Source organism: Perissodus microlepis, chromosome 7 (assembly GCF_051167445.1).
Source record: "Perissodus microlepis isolate ML-2025 ecotype Zambia chromosome 7, ASM5116744v1, whole genome shotgun sequence".
Lineage (NCBI taxonomy): Eukaryota > Metazoa > Chordata > Actinopteri > Cichliformes > Cichlidae > Perissodus > Perissodus microlepis.
In genome coordinates, this window is record NC_140467.1 from 36883565 (window position 1) to 36900345 (window position 16781).

Below are 16781 nucleotides of genomic sequence, written 5' to 3' on the forward strand. Positions count from 1 at the left end.
TGAGACGGTCTGTTACACTTGTTTTTAATTCAGGGCTAATAAGACAGTTAGCAAGTTACTAATTTTGTTCCAATAGAAGAAAAACAAACATAAATTTAACACCCATGTGGTCTTCTGGCTAATGCTTATACTAGGAGCAAAGGATCAAGCAAACTTAAAAGTATGTCCCATGGCAAACATTTCTACAAACCTTTTGTATTGGAACAAGAAGTAACTCCTGCACTTATCCCTTTCTTTCCTCCTCATCCATCCGTCACTGAGTCTTCGAGGGCTATCCCATCTCATCCAGGCAGAAATCAATACCTGGCCCCTGAGACAGGTCCTTGATAAACAGCAGGGAGAGAAACATGGGCCAACCTGCAGAGCTAAAGCTCCGCGCTCACTTCCCGCACAATTCAAAGTAAATTACCTCACCACTTTTCATCCAACTTCATCCAACCAGCAGCAGAGGCCTCCATCCAGTGTTTCAGGCCTCAAGGTCACAGTGATGCTTTGATCCCAGCCATCATTCATTGAAATGCACTTTCACACTCACTTAAGAGTTTGCAATCTAACATGTGCATCTATAGATGAGTGCATGTGCATCAGAGTTGTATGTAGTATACCCTCAACTTCAGCCAGAGAGATTTTACTGTATACTGAATCAAAAAATAGTGAGCAATATTTATGATAATGACCAGTATTTGACTCTTGTGCAAGCGTTAGGAAATAAATATCCATTCCCTTGGCTTTGCATAATCTGTGAGATGTAGAAAGCAACAGTGCTACAATATACATTTTGTATACTGAAAAGCTCAGCAGAATATGCATATATAACATATATAATATACATCTTGATTAAGAAAGACTGACTGTTACACCAGATTTTAGGATAAATGAACTGGTATATGGTACCTTTCTACTCAATTTGAGAACTCAAAGCACTTTCTACTACAAGTTATATTCACCCAATCACACGCACATGCATATAGTGCTTGTGGCTGCATCAGAGGCCCAACGAATCAGTATCTTGCCCAAGGAAGAGCCAGGGATCGAATCACCGACCATAGCGACTAGTAGACGACCCACTCCACCAGCTGAGGCACAGACACCCCTTTTTATCTTTTTCATCAGCAGCAAGTTATCTGTAAAACCTGTTAAATGTAGTTCATTATTATCGCTAAAAATGAGTATTAGGCAGCATGAACATACACCGATTGACCGCAATTTTAAAAACTGCCTACTTTTGTTTCTCCAGAACAAATCCGAACCTTTGAGGCGAGCATGTATCTGGTGGTGCTCTGTGGTATCGGCTATCAGGGCATTATCGGAGACCCTTTGTGACCTGCTAGACGCAAGGAGGGGCCTACACGGATCCAGTTATTCTGACACATCTTGATCAGTCTGGGATATTCACATCTAGGCGTATGGAGAAATTAGACACAGGTCAAATGTTTTTGGTTCTTTGTCTTGTTCCTCACCCTGCACAGTTTTTCTGAGTGTTGCAGCTACTGCTGTTGGGTTTTGTTATAAAGGCGAGTGCTCGGTCTTGTATTGTATTATTATCAGTATAATCCATGTTGATTGCAAATGATTTTAATATTGTAAACAATCAGTGAAACTGTCAATCGCATATAATATTCATATATATTCTTTTGAAGTGTCGTAGTTACAAGTTACAGTGTAGGTAAACGTTTCACATCTTTACCTTTGTGAACTCAACAATAAATTGCAATGTTTTACAACTTGGAAGTAAAAAGTATTCAATCACTCCACCACTTCCCCCCCACACTTTACAACTGAGCCCTTATCATTGGTACACTGGGAGACTAAATGCCTCAAAACAGCTTTGCAATAAATCAGACTTGTATATTTCCCAATCCGTTAACTCTAGGGAAAGAGTGCAACCTTATAAGAAACTGCTTTGTTTTGCCACTGAACTTTAAAAAGATTCTTGAACTGCTTGCCAAGGATTTTACCCAATATCTTCTTACTTACTTGGCTAGGTACCTTATCAGAATGTTCATGTGAGTATACGTGTTTCTCCTCTTCCCTGCTTGATAGTTTGTTCATTGGCGAATTACTGTATATGTGCCTGCACACGGTTTTCTCATTTTTCTTCTCCTATGGGTGAAAGTAGGAATTGAAAAAGAACAGACAGCGGTGGGATTTTACTTGTGAGAACAGTGGCCCATACACGCAGAGCTGCCACGATGCAATTTCATTGCAGTGTTGCCACTTCCAGCCCTATTCATCCCTCCCTGCTGAGCCCCATTAGAGAAGATGGGCAGGTGAACAAGTGCACATAGAAAACAAGTTCCTCTAGGCGCTGTGGACCAGCAATCCCCCCCGAATTCTTCTTCTCCACCCACACACATAGCACAGTCCTCTTTAGTCAGATGTAGATTGGAACAGACATCAATAAATAATTTAGAGGTCTTGAGACTCTTAAGTAGGAATCTATGCAGTGTGAAACACTGTTTAATCGAGTAACTTCTGACGCCATATCAATCAAAGTGGGTTAAAACCTGCTAACGTTGGCACAAAAAAACAGAAGCTGGATTCTTCTCCTTTTATTCATCAACGTCTTCTCTCTATGACTTTTTTGTCTGGTTAATGGAACATTAAGTGGCATTTGTATTCATCAGTTGACTTAGATTCAGTGGGTTGACAAAAAAGGAAAGTCAGCACTCTGAATCAGGGCAGCTCAGGCTAATAACATAAAAAAGAGGCAGATCAGAAGGCTCTGGATTCTGAAACAAAGTGTTTCAAGGTTAATTTCAAATACAGTACTTGGTTTAACCTGCCAGACACTTGAACAAACCAATTTTTGATAAAAGGAAGAAACTATAATGAAATAAAAGAGGACGCTATAACAGCTGACTGTCACTGGCACAAGGATATACTGAAATAATGAAATAAAAAAAGAAGCCTGTATACAAAATGGGTCATATCAAACTTGGGCACAGATGGAGTGATTTAAACAACACTTCCTTCTCACATATTTTTTCTTCATTTTATGACTCACAAATTGAAATGCTTTACATTTTGATAGCAATAACTCCCTTGATAGATCAGATCGTGCAAGAGAAAAAAGGATTTATATTATATGTCTATATTTTTATCATTTGTTTTACCACAGCTGAACAATTTGCCGGCAAAAACATAGCTGCCAAATTATAATAATATTGGAACTTTACAAACATGAGGAAGTTTCAAAAAGGCGCATGCAGGGACACACAGGAAGAGAAAAAAAATAAAGGTGTGTATATCAGACACACACACACACAGTGCTCAATCCTCTAGTGTCATCAGCAGATGTGTACATACCCTCGTCTCAATACAATACAGATGAGCTAATAGCCTTGGAGGCTCCCAGCTTGCCTCTGATCTCCATAATGCCTCTAAGGCCCCCCCCCCCCACACACACTCACACACACACACACACACACACACACACACACACACACACACACAGTCATTGAGAGTTCCTCCACAAATCCCATAATATTGCTACACCTGCCTGTCTGTGGGGAATCTGATAGACCTGATTTACATTCAACAACATTCACAAGACAAATATGATCAGTTAGAGAAACACACGCATGTGTATGGCCCGGGTACACACACGGCTACATGGATTGCATACACACAGGTAATACAATTCCAGGTAATATCATTTCAGATCCAGCTGTTTTAGAGGTATTACATGTTTAGGGGCTCATATGACAAAACACACAGCTACATTTGCTAGTATTACAGTGCAGCACATCACTATATTGTGAATTGCACACACATAAAATGAAAATAACTTGTGCGATCTGTTTAAACGAACTGACGGGAGTGCTTTCCCACCTAAAGATAAGGGCTCTTTTAGAGGTACCAGGTGACTTTATCAAAGCAGCAATGCAAAACAACAACAGCAGAAAAAGTTTAATATGAATATAAATCCAGTCATTCTCTTCCACTTATCCTTATCAGGACAGCTGGGTTGCTGAAGCCTATTCTAGCTGCCATGGAGCAACACACAGGGTACACCTCTAAACTGGACAGGTTACCAATCTGACACAGGGCTAATACAGAGAGACAGACAACTATTTGCAGTCACATTCACACTTCTGGGCCAATTAAGAATCATCACGTAACGTAACCCCACTAATTGCATGTCTTTGGACTGTGGGAAGAAGCCGGAGAACCCCCATAACCCACGGGAAAAACATGCATCAGTGCTAACCACTGTACCACCATGCTGCATGATATCTATATGTAATACAGGAATGATAAATAACAACAACAAAACATTTAAAAGTAAAAATAAAGTTTTAAATAACATTTAGCAGCAACGCTTTCGTGAAAAACATCTTCAGCTTTACTGGACTGAATTGTCATCTGTTAAGCTAATTATCTGAGATTTTTAAGGACTTTATTTGCAATTCTGGAACAAAATTCCTCAACAGATGCAAATTCTGGTGACATTTTTTGTGTACAGGTGACATGTGTTGAATGTGATGCATAAAACAAACGCAAACAGAGAAAGTAACATCACATTCACACGGGGATAACGAAATATATGAATATGAAAATAATTTGTATTTATAATAAATCTTTATATATAAATGTTAATAATTGCTGTATGTGTTACTATGTGCGTGCAAGTCTTTCCTCAGACTGGCCCACCCATTAAAGAGGCGATAAGGTACACACAGACATTTATAAAAAATAACACTACGATCATCCTAGTAAGACTTGAGATGCCAATATAACACTTTTTTGTATGTGTGTGTGTACATGTGTATGTAAGGTTCCTTTCTGTTGCTAGTGTCAGGCCTTCCATAGCCAGTAAATAAAAAGAACAGTAAATTCCACTTCAGTCTGAGGCTTTCAGAGGATCTGAGGGGATCTGATAATGACTACAGGGATTTGTGTGTGTGTGTCTGCGTGTTTGTGTAGTGTACCGTTTGATCTCCAGTTGTGAGAAGAGGCACCACAGGGATATTTCAAACAGAGGCCCTCAATAGCACCTAATTTCACAACACACACATACACGAACAGAAATTGTTGTAGACATTTAAACATGCAGACCAACGCACAGGTGACACACACACACACACACACACAAAGAAAACATACGACCACTAGGGTGCTATTGCTCAGTAATAATTGTGTATTTTTTTTAAATCAACAGTGAATATGAAGCCTTCCATTATTGTGCAACAACAAGGACAATTTATCAAGGTAAAAACACTATTGGGACAAAGTAATGACCCAAATATTAAATAAATAGGTATTGAAAATCACATTTAACCTAGAATGCACAAAAATAAACAAGCTGACACTCAGAATACATAAGTGGAACTAAATTACAATTCATCTTCATTTACATTTCTCAAAGCTTAGACCCATTCGCAGCGGTCTTTGGAGACCAGTTGGAAATATTAATATTTCACACCGGTGGTACATTTTCTTGTGACACAGTCAATATTAAGCAGATTAAGGGTAAAATGAGGCAAAAACTAGTTCATCTCACAGGTGAAGTAAGCAGAGAAACCCACATATGAAAGACAAAAACTAGGAAAAAAGGAATGAACGATCATTATGAGAACAGATGCAAGAACAGGTAGCTGACAGTCATAACTAGGCCAATCAATACATAGTTCCTTTACTTCCCTCTGGCTGCTGTGTCAGAGCCAACATCTGTCAATTAGCAGATGCACACACACACACACACACACACACACACACACACACACACACACACACACACACACACACACACACACACACACACAGACAAGCATATACCATATCTATACACAGTCTGTATCCACATACACATGCACACACAGTTTTACCAGCCAAAGGGCAATAACCTCCTCTGAAGCATTGTGGTTTGGATCAACAGTATTGACAGCTTTCATATTAGACCTATTGAAATGCATTGTTGGTGCTGTGACAACATGCACACACGCACGCAGACGCACACGAATACTGCGAGTCTCAGGCATGCACCACCAATCAATCTAACTGCACAATCGCATTCTTTACGCCTGCTTAAACGGAGAAAAACAGTCAGGAGGGTCTTTCGACTCTTCAATGTCACTAATTTGACCCAAAGCCTTGACCTTTGACCTTTAGCGATCGCGGTCAAAGGTTCACGAGAAGGGTGGAGAGGAGAAAGATGAGGTGGATCGATAGATATGTTCTGACAATCAACCGTTTCAGCAGAATGAAAGGCATTAAAGATCACTTGGGTCAGATATCTATTTAGTTACATTTTAATTTGTTTGCTCTCTGATATATTTTTACTTCCACATCTTTATGCCTTTAACAGTTATATATTGATGTAATATGAATATTTCAGCATTATTTTTTTAAATACAAGTAAAGTGCAGATAAACACTAATCTTTACTGCTGGCTGTCAGTTACTTAGATACACCTCTTCCCACCCCAACCCCCACAGGGTCACTGTGTTAACTATCTAATGTCTCATTAGCATAACACCACCCCATATACACAAATCTAATATCATGGATAGAATATAGCATAAAACACTGATATTACTTAAATTAAGATCATTGCAAAAAAACCTCATATTTTCTAATTAAACACGCCTGCTCTAGGGTAAATGTACGTTTATAGGCCAGTATTCTCTAAAGTCACTTACAAGACATTTTAACCAGATATGTATATATATATATATATATATATATATATATATGAAGGCATCAATGATAGGTGTCTTACGCCACAATAAAAACATCCAGCTCACAATCCCATGCCTTTCTTTTATTGTACTGTATTATATCCAGTTCCCAGAGGACCATGGGGGTCCTCTCTCACACATCCTCCACTGGCAGCTCAGCACATCGCTTCGTGTATGTGTGTGTCATGTTGTCAGAAGGGTAAACGGGGAGTTAAACAGATATATCCAAGCGTAAAATCTAAAAAGGCTCCCCAGTGGGTGCCGGAGGGGGTTTCTGGAAATCAAGCACATATCAATTGAGAAGCAAAAGGGAAACCAAGTACTGGTAAAAAGAGGGCAAAACAAATGGAGACAGAATCCCGCATACATTCACACTGCATTACAGGACTGAAAAGGTCCTGAAAAAGGTCTGCATTACAGACCTTTTTGCCTTCTTTTTTCACTTCCCTACTGCTCTTCTTTCTCCTTCACTTTCCAGACATTTTTGATTTCTTTACATGTTTGCTCTTAACTCCCATCTCTCTCTCTCCCATTTAATCTGCTGTGCCCCTAAAAATCTTTCAATTTTTATCAAGTTGACATGGAAACCAAATGCACTTTGCGCAAAAAAAAAAAAAAAAGTAATAGGACATGTAGCTAAGATGCGGGGATGCACACATACTCCCACAGCTAGCCCTGTGTTGTGCAGTGTAATGCTCTACTTGATTATCTCATTGTTGTCTGTAACTACACGCCTAGATTGAATCAGCCTGCGCTCCATTGTCTCTCTGACGCTGCTGTGTGTGTTTGTGTGTACGTGTAGGGTTAGTAATGAATGGCCAATCTAGTCTATCTAGAGAAAACCTTCTCATCACAGCGCCCCCATAATTACTAGCTCTCTGTGAAAACCATGCACTGCTTTATTACTTTGCAACGCAGTCAAGGCTCGGGTTTGAAGAAATGAGATAAACACACGAAGTGCTCTTCACGCAAAGATGTTTATTTTTTTCTTTTAGCTTTTCTATTTTGTCACACATTAAATAACCTATTTCTTCTAAACTGTAAGAGATGCCAATACAAAATTCTGCTTACATAAATCATTCAATAATACTTAATGAAGTTTTTACTTTTATATTTATTTTCATGTAGATACATTTGGTAGCACATGTTACTGTTGACTAAAATAATGAAAAGTGTAATATAGATTAAAAATGAACAAAGCAAAATCTCATTTTTGAATATGTTTAGTGTTCATGCATGACAGACATGAATAGATTTACTTCATCTTATTTATTGATTTAGTATATTTCCTGCACGGCATTTAAGGAATGTCCGCATATGTTTGTGTACTCAACTACACTTTATGTATCTATTGCATACAAGAAGCTCAGAGTGCTTTACTGTATAAAAAAACACCAACAAGCGAAACAGAAGCAAAAGAAAAAAACACACCCAAAAAAGTGGTTGTTTTTGGAATAGGAACATTTGAATGTTATTTATTTAATCTAGAGAAATCATGTAGCGCTACCATTATATTTGGTAGCACTCTGTTTGTTACCAGTAGTCTTACACCCTGAGTCGACGCCTCCTGCCGGGAGCATCAGACTGAGCAATCAACCTCGGACATTTGGAGGTGATGAAAGAAATGGAGAGGTTGAATGGAGGAAGATGAAGAAGAGTAGACAGAGTGGGCTGAGGACACATAAAGAAAGAGAGGTGAACAAGTTTCCATGTTACACTGAGGGAAAAGGAAGCGATAAAAACTTAGAAGACAGAGTTCCCACTATGCTCTGCAGTTTATGCCCACTCCACCATCCTCATGTTTGCTGTAAATCCTGTTTTCCAAAGTAAATGTTCATGTGTTTTTTTCTGTTACACAAGGATATAAAAATGGGCAACTGATGTCATCATAAGATACACAAATTTCTGAACATTGTTTAATCTGTATTTCTGCACTGCATTTTTATTGTGTGTTATTACTTATTACAACAGACAGACACAATTACACAGAACAGTTATCCTCACATAAAAATATTACTTTTGTCATTATCTCTGAAAAACAATGTTTGTTGTGAGCTCTAAAAAAGCCCTGTTAACACATGCTTGCTGTGTATGAATATAACTTTCAAATGTAGAACCAATAAGATCATAAGAAAAGGCTGGACTGATGAACTATCACTGGAACGGGATAAATCCCAAATCAAGAGCAATCTCCTTTTTAATAACAGATTTTCTAAAGAATTTCAAAGCATATCTTAAAATGTATCCCTCAAAGGACTTTGTGCCAGTTGTTTACACTCCGCATGCTGTCATCATGGAGTAAAGCCTTCAGAATATTAAGTGAAGGAACAAAGGCTCCTTAGGCATGACTTATTTTCTTGTGCTAAACAGTGTATTTTAGCAATTGACTCTATGTGTTTGTGCTCACGAATCACTTCCCTTTTAGATAGATGTGTCCATAAAATGTTTGATTAGCCTGGGATGTTATACGTGCAGCACTGCACAGGTAACTGCATTTGAGGTCTCATTGTGTTGGTGTAAGCTGAGGTAATTACTAAGAAAGGTTACACTGTGTGAAGGTAAGGTAACAGAGTGGAAAGTAATAGTGTGTACCAAGGGTGGCTCAGATGATGCGCTTGCTGGTATCTGTTTCCACTGTCTGGCCATGTAGCTAAGATGCAAATGTGCAGGTGAAAGTCAGTCTCTCTCTGTGTGTGTGTGTGTGTGTGTGTGTGTCTCTGTGTGGGAGGGTGGGGTGGGGGGTTTGTGAGAGTTATGAGAGCTTTCCAAATAGGAAGGCTACAGGTAGGATTGTGTGTAGCAGTGATAGCCATTATTATGGACAAGAACAGGGAGAAAAGGCTGAGAAATGCCAAATTACACAAGAACTGGATTAAAAATCAGTGGCAAAGGTTCAACGGAGTGGTGAATCCAAATTTTAAATGACTGGCTCAGGTCATCATCAAGCGTAAGGAGAAAGGCATAACAATGAGTGTCTACAGACATCAGTAAAAAAGGGGGAGGGTTTGTCATGGTTTGGACCTGCATTTCAGCCAGTGGTGTTGGGGATCGTGACAAAATTGATGGAATTACAAAGGCAGAAAAGGAGCAATAGATTTTGATTCACCATTGAAAACATACCACCTTCAGTCATGTATTGGCCTCTCCAGAACCCTGACCTCAATATTACTGAAGCCCTGTAGGATCATCTTGATAGAGAATGGAACAAAAGGCTGCCAATATTCAAAGAAGAGCTTTGCATGTCTTCAAGAAGCCTGGAGAACTATTCCTGAAGAAATTACTCAAAGAAATTACAAGCGCACTTACCTACGAGAGTTCGGACTGTGTTGAAGAATAAAGGTGCCAAATAATGATTTCTAAGCTCGTTAGAACAAGCATAAAAATCTCTGGTCTTATATAACATATTTACATGTAGATTTGTAGCTGTTTCAGTTAATCAGTACACCTACTTCCCATTTTCATAGCAAAATAGAAATACACGAAGGCTGACCTAGGACTTCTGCACAGTCCTGTACATAAGTAAAAAACAATATACTGTAGCTGTTATTGTTTACCGTTTACTGATTTTGCTAGCAATATTGCAGGTACAGCTTGCTGAATTTAAATTCTTTTGTGTAATTTGTACAAACATGCTCTATAAAGTAACCTGGATCACCTTATTATAAAATTAAAGGTCCTGTAATTTTGCGCAACTATGGGTGTGAATGCAATTATACAAATTTATGAAACTGAATCCAAGATATTAGGGGCACAAAATTTATGGGACCCAGTATATAAATTCCATGAATGCCATTGTTGCATGTCATTTTATTTACCCAATGAGAGTCAACTGGGTGATTATCTCCCAATCCTGATGCTCAGTTGATAATTTGGCACATCTCTATAATTAACTGTGGTTTTAGCGGAATTACAGGTGACATTACAACAAGAACTCAAGAAGTACTGTAGCACCGCATCTATCGCAGAAGCCGGATTGTGTGTAGTAAAGTGATACTGCGGGAAAGGTGGTGGTGTTGTAGTTTCGCCTCTCACTCTTACACACCCACGCGCACACCCACACACACAGAGGAAGTACCCTCATTACCCTTGTGAGTCTAGCTGCTGAATTAACGAGTCATGGTACACAGGTCTAGTGAGGCTGAGATCATGTTGCCAGTCAAGTTGTAACACAGTCAGGTCAAACGGGTCAAATAGCTGTTCAAATAACACAGTGTGACCTGTTATTTTACCTCAGCTTGCCAACACTCGCTACCTGCTGTATCTGATCTGAAAGCCTTTTGTTTATCAGTAAACGATAAACATGGCATCAAATACTCCAAAAAGTTGTGTTACAGTTTTACACTCCTACCCTTTAGTGGCCTGACAGCGTAGAACAAATCGCACACTTTATTATTCCACCAGAAGTTAAACTGCACTGAACACCAACAGTAGCACACAAATAAAAACATATTATCATAGCTCTAAATCAGTCTGATCACCTAATAAGTGACATCTGGCGAGGTCACCACCACTAATTCAAAAATGATTTTTGTTCTTCAAAAGTCTTTTTTTTTAGGTGACATTAAGTCAATTTAATAAATTACTGAATAGTCTGGGTCACACACAGACTTTAAACTAAGTAAGTGGTACCAAAGCTGAATACCAATATTAATATGAAAATATGTTATTTAATTATTAACATTATGATAATCTCATATGTTACATTAGGTTAACCAGATTTAAGTCATAAAAGAAAAAAACAGTATGTATTAAATCTGACAAATATAAGTTTGCATGGTTTGGGAGTTTAGAAAAGAGGCGGCACACATAATAGAGTAGTAGTAGTAGACAGCTGTGTTCACTGCAGCTGCGATTCAATTTACATGGTGAGAGTACCAAAGTCTTCTAAAGAGTGTTGCATTATTGTTTGTTCTAAGTGCTTAAGTAGAAAGCAGGTAGACTTCTCAAGCCCTGTTGCCATCTGCTTAAGCACTTTGTGTTAGCATGACTTGGATGACTAAGAATCTTCAAATGCATTATTGTTCTTTGTGATTTCTTTAGCCTTTGGTAGACTTTATGATAAACCAATATTTAATGAGGGGCTGTCTCTTAATCATCCTTGTTTTACATCTGTGCTAATACAATGCTCTATCCTTGGTACAGAGGATTTATGCCATACATGTTATATATTTATAACAAAATGAAAAAAAAGTTTTGAAGCCGGCACATTTTACATCAAAAAGTTTTTTTTCCTACTAGATTTAACTACTATGTAAGATAAATCTTTGGCTAAAGTGTATTTATATTAAACTATGTTATTTGGTTTATTATTTTAGTGCCAGTGTTACTTTCCATGCCAGTAAGGTGTGTACTCACACTATGGACTGTCTTTTGCCGTGCTTAAGCCTTATTGCCCTCCATCAATGTCCTTAAAGATCAGGAAATGAGTGCACTTTAATTTTCCTCTGCATCTCAACTCCTCTCTCATGAATGCTCTGTGTGTCATGTAACTCACAATCTTGAAAACCATTTTTGCTGAGCACAGCAGGGTTTATGCATTTTGTGGCTTAATAGAGAAGCAGTGACACACTGTTCTCTCCCGTATTTGTTGATTATTGAGAAATCATTAGAGATCTGGGATTGGCTGTGGAGGCCATAACACTACATGTGTATCAAGTCAGATCTGGGCACATGTTTTCAAGCTAGTCAGGGCATAGTTCACTTAATCATACCCTGGTAGTGCAAAGTGTTCATTAGAGTCAAATCGGCTGAACTTTGGAGGCCAAATGCACTGAGGCACAATAAGGACAGAATACTGTGAAAAAGCCCTAAATGACTTTTGACTTGTTACTTTGTTCCCACACCAGAAATGAGCCTACGACTAAAAACTATGTTTATTCACCAGGACATTCGGCTTTAAGGATGGTTCAGAAGTGTGAGAATTAAATTAGAACTAAAAACAGTTGAAGGCAATTAAAGAAAATATATTTGTGAGGATCAATTTTGAAAAAATAATTACATCACTGGTCAAGTCGCACACTTTTTTGGCCTTAGAAAGCAAGAAGAAAATTGGAATATAGTCAAGATCGTAAGCGTGGATGTGTGTAACCTCTCTAGCTCAATGACAAATACACACAGGGTAATTAATTTGGTGGCTTCTTATTGCCAGGGTTGCTTACTGGTTGCAGAAGCCAGATCAGAGGTGTCACCTGCCAGATCGACTCCATGAAGTTCACAGACAGTCACACCCAACACACAAAAAGCAGTTAACACTCCCACCTTTTACAGAGAAAAGCGGGAGCTGAAAAACAGAGAGAATGGAAGAAAGAAGTTAAGATAGAAAGAGAAACAAGAAATAGAAAGAAATCAGAAGAAAGCAAAACAAAGGGGGGAAAAAGGACAAAACGTCCCCTTGCCCACTCAGTTGCTCTCTAAGTCTCACACACACACACAAACTGATACACGATGAGTGACAGTGTCTTATTGCAAGCTTAAATTGAGGCTGTGAGGACTGTGTGCTGTTCATTAAAGACGAGTGAATCTCTATTGGTTTTCATTAAGGGGTCTGACCACACCGACTAGATGGTTAATCTAGACAGCTACGCTCCTCAGCTCAACCTATCTCTGTTTCTCTCTCAAACACAAGCACATACAAATGAATGCACTCAGATAAACCTTAACCTCTCATCCCCCACAAAGACAAAACCAGATTCTTATTTATTAAGTAGAGGTGACAGGTACTGAATAAGTTGTTTTCAGGTACAGTGTGTATGTGTGTGTGTGTGAGTGTTGATTGAGCCTGTGTGTGCCTGTTTTTGTACAATAATACCCGTGTGTGCATTTACATGCTGTTTTGTGTGCCCCATCTATCTAGAATTCATAGTTTCCTCCATAGGATGTGTTTGTGTTGGCCTATATTTGTGAGTATGTGTGCTAGAGGAGGACAATCGGCGCCTGTGGTTATGAGTTAAGTCTAATTTCCAGGAGGCCTGTCCTGAGTAAACAGAGCTGACACGGTGCTGCGCCAACCAGTTATCTGTCACTGGGAATTAGAAACTAACACACACTGTGAGAGAAGCTGGGGCAAAACACACCCACATAAACTCAAGTTTCTCTCTTTGCCTAATATATGTGCGCATATAAACATGACCAAATGTATGTGGACAACATATACATATAAACACACATACACACACACACTTAACAGTACAGACTGCTTTTTAAAACAGTGTCTGGGTAGTTTTCGCACAATACTTTTGAACTTTTCTGCAGGAATTTTCAACCACAAGGGCATTACTAAGTTCAGCCATCAATGTTATGTGGCAAGATCTGGCATACAGTTGGTGTTCATTTGCAAGATTTTTAACATTATACTGGGAAACTAACTTCTTCATAAGCTTTGCTTTGTGCACAGGAGGTATGTTATTTTTTCTGTTGCTAAGAGATAGAAACATACTGGTAAACAGTATTCTATAGCAATAAATTAAAGGTTAATTGAAAAATTGTAAACTGTATCACATCCAACCCACACAGCAAAATTGGTATGGCCTGGATCTGGCCCACACAATGTGCTTACACATGGCCCACATACCGCAAAGAATGACGGCCCTTTGGTGGCCCAGATCTGGTTTGCCAGAGGTGGCCCACACATGGGCCAGCACAAGGCCAGTTGCAGACACACTGCTGGCCCTGTGCTGGCCCAGAACAGTTTCAGCTTTGGCCCCAGACGTCACCCTAATGTGTACCCTAATCAAGCCATGTAACACCATGTGCCGGAACATAATAGTCCAAAAGTGACATGACAAAACTCAGACAGTGAATAGACTGATTCTTATATAGCACTTTTCTACTCTCCCAGATTAGTCAAAGTGCTCTATACAACACAACACATTCACCCAGTCACACACTTTCTCTAAACTGAGAAAGTTTAGTGCTTCCTAACTACATTCATACACATTCTTGAGATGCAGACTGGAGGAGCCAGTGATCACACCACTAACCTTCCGATCAGTAGTGGACCTGCTCTACCTCCTGAGCTACAGCCATCCGGTGGGAAACATGAGTAAACCCTCACCAGATTTTGGATTAAGTGTACACTCACAAACCTGTCAAATCTGCATTTGAAACGTTGGCTACCATTGCAGTATAGTATTTGGGTCTTCTAACTAAAATAGGAAAATAGGAACATAAATAGCACCATCATTGCCAGACTTGGCCCACATCTGGTTGAAATACACCCTGCCATGACACCAGTCAGTCAGAAATGCCAGCTTGATGCTGGTTCCGAGCCAGACCTGTTTTCTATGAGCCTGAGCCACATAAACCAAACCACAATCGTGCCAGATGTGGCATGCCATCACATAAACAGTGCCATTTATGCCAGGCCTGCCCCATATCTGGATGACATACCACTTACCATGCCAGAAGTCAGCCAGCAGTGCCAGCTTGACACCAGATCCGGGCCAGACCTGTGTGCAATGTGGGGATATGTAAAAACCTCAGTATCACAAGATGCACATTATCTTTTCCAGTTAGGCTACTGTACATCGACCTAAATGTCTGGATCCAATGTTGTGAAGCTGCTGTGCTTCATAGCAGAGATGTCATTCCACATCATGGGCCACATACAGCACATTTTGATGTCAAGTGTACCAGACCAGTGAAATTCGCCTTTCTGTCAGTGTAAAGAACCCCTGAGATTATTTAATATAAGAAAAAGAAGTGTAATTTTAACCATGAGTCTTAGTTTTTCTACATGATAAAGAAATGTTGCTGTAGTAATTGAAAGATATCAACTCTTTGGGCTTAAAAAGTCAATAGTAGATCAAAAAAAATCCTCTTCTGTCATTTAATTGTAAATAAACATTTAGATGATTGATTAGCTGCCCTTATGTAATTTGCCTCAGAACTACCATTTTTAAAATACAGCCTAGCACTGAGTAAAAGAAGAGAGATAATTTTTGGGGGGAAGAAAAAGTATTTTTGCCAGAGCCTTACTGACTTAAGATAGATACGATATTCTGCCCCCCACCACCACCCCTCACACACACACACACACACACACACACACACACACACACACGCACGCACACACACGCACGCACACACAGTCACCAAAGATATACCTGCAGTATAGCAGAGCAAAGGAACAATGCAGACAGGATGCCCTAAATCCATCTTTATACCAAACCACACACATGCATGCACACACACTATTTACTATGTGTGAGGAGGAAATGTGTGTGAACTGTTGAGTGTTTACAAGTGTCCAGTAACCCAGTAGTAGGATACCAGGAAATACAGCTTGTCTTTTTATCTTTCCATCTCATTATTCCATCTCTTTCACTTTCTCGCTCAAACAGGGGACCTTTTAACAAGTGTGTAAGAAAGGTGGTTTATAGAGTGTTCAGAAGTATCTGGCATAGCAGATGGGATCAGGGTAACAGCGTCTGATCTTGGTCTCCCATTATTCCAGTTCATACACTCTACCTTTTCAAGTGGTCTTGCTGCACTTTTAGCCAAGCCTCACTCCAATCTGCTGTATGCTCTGAGGGGCCATCCTGTCACTCTTTCTCTAGCTTTGAACACTCTAGCACTAATGGAGAATATAAAATTACATCTTAAGGAGTCTCTGTTGCATGCTTTAGACAGACTGTGATCTAAGAACACAAAATTGTCAAGTTTCCAAAACAATATTAAAAAAGTATTAGATGTTTGCTGCCAGGTTCTTCTGATTGAGATTACAGAAACAGCAAGTAAAAAGGTACCATATGGAACAATATGGGATTTCTCTTTTGTTGTCTTGTGAGGCAGTTTAACCTTCATCAACTAAGTAGATGATATAAAGCCACTTGATTCTACAGCTTTTATCTCCCGATGTACTCGAACCAGAGGGTCTTCTGTTATCAAATGTTTTAGTAGGTTTGACAAATTTTGTGGGTCATGTTCATAACAATGGAACTACTGGACACCTTATTAGGTACACATATTCAGCTGATTGTTATCATAAATCTCTAGTCAGCCAGCCACATGGCAGGAACTCAGTGCATTTAGGCATGTAGATATGCTCAAGAAAACCTAAGCATAAGAACTGGTAAGAAAGGTGATTTAAGTGACTTT